Consider the following 714-nt stretch of genomic DNA (forward strand, 5'->3'; position numbering starts at 1 on the left):
GAAATCCGTCCGGCAATGATCACCTTGATCGAGAGAAGGCAATATAGTGGGGCCAAGAATGAGAGCCCATTGAACCATTTGAAAGAATTTGAAAAATATTGCAACACCATCAAAGTCAATGGGGTTTCTCAAGAATTCATCCGCCTCAAGTTGTTCCCTTTCTCTCTAATAGGAAGATCTTTGGAGTGGCTAGACAAAGAGGTGAAGCCCAACTCCTTGAGAACTTGGGACGATGTCACAAAGGCTTTCTTGTCCCGCTTCTACCCCCAAAAGAAGACGGCGGAGGCAAGAGCCTTGATTCAAGGGTTCAAGCAAAAGCCAAGTGAAAGCCTTTACGAAGCATGGGAGAGATTCAAAGAGTATCAAAGGGAGTGCCCTCACCACGGAATCCCCACATACCAAGTGATCCAAATCTTCTATGGCGGTTTAAGTCCCCAAGGCAAGTCATGCCTTGATGGAGGAGCCGGTGGCCCTATCATGAACAAAACCGAAGAAGAAGTTGTGGACATCATCGAGGACGTGGTGACATACTATAGGGATTGGCAAGATGGAGGGACTCTTCAAGCAAGCAATCTTCATTATATTCGGTGGACCATCTAAATGCAATCAACAACCTTTCCTCCCAAATGACAAACTTAGGAAAGGAGGTCACCGCAATCAAAGCTAAGTTGGAGAGCACTTCTTCCTCTTCTCAAACCTCGAATCTTCCCTCCC

At 46.4% G+C, this 714-nt stretch overlaps 1 pseudogene; it reads right to left on the reverse strand.

Moving 5' to 3' along the window:
- Positions 1–290: 290 nt before the first annotated feature.
- Positions 291–389, reverse strand: LOC145596201 (small nucleolar RNA R71; annotated as a pseudogene).
- Positions 390–714: the final 325 nt, after the last annotated feature.

This window comes from Chenopodium album, chromosome 19 (assembly GCF_948465745.1).
Source record: "Chenopodium album chromosome 19, dcCheAlbu1.1, whole genome shotgun sequence".
Lineage (NCBI taxonomy): Eukaryota > Viridiplantae > Streptophyta > Magnoliopsida > Caryophyllales > Amaranthaceae > Chenopodium > Chenopodium album.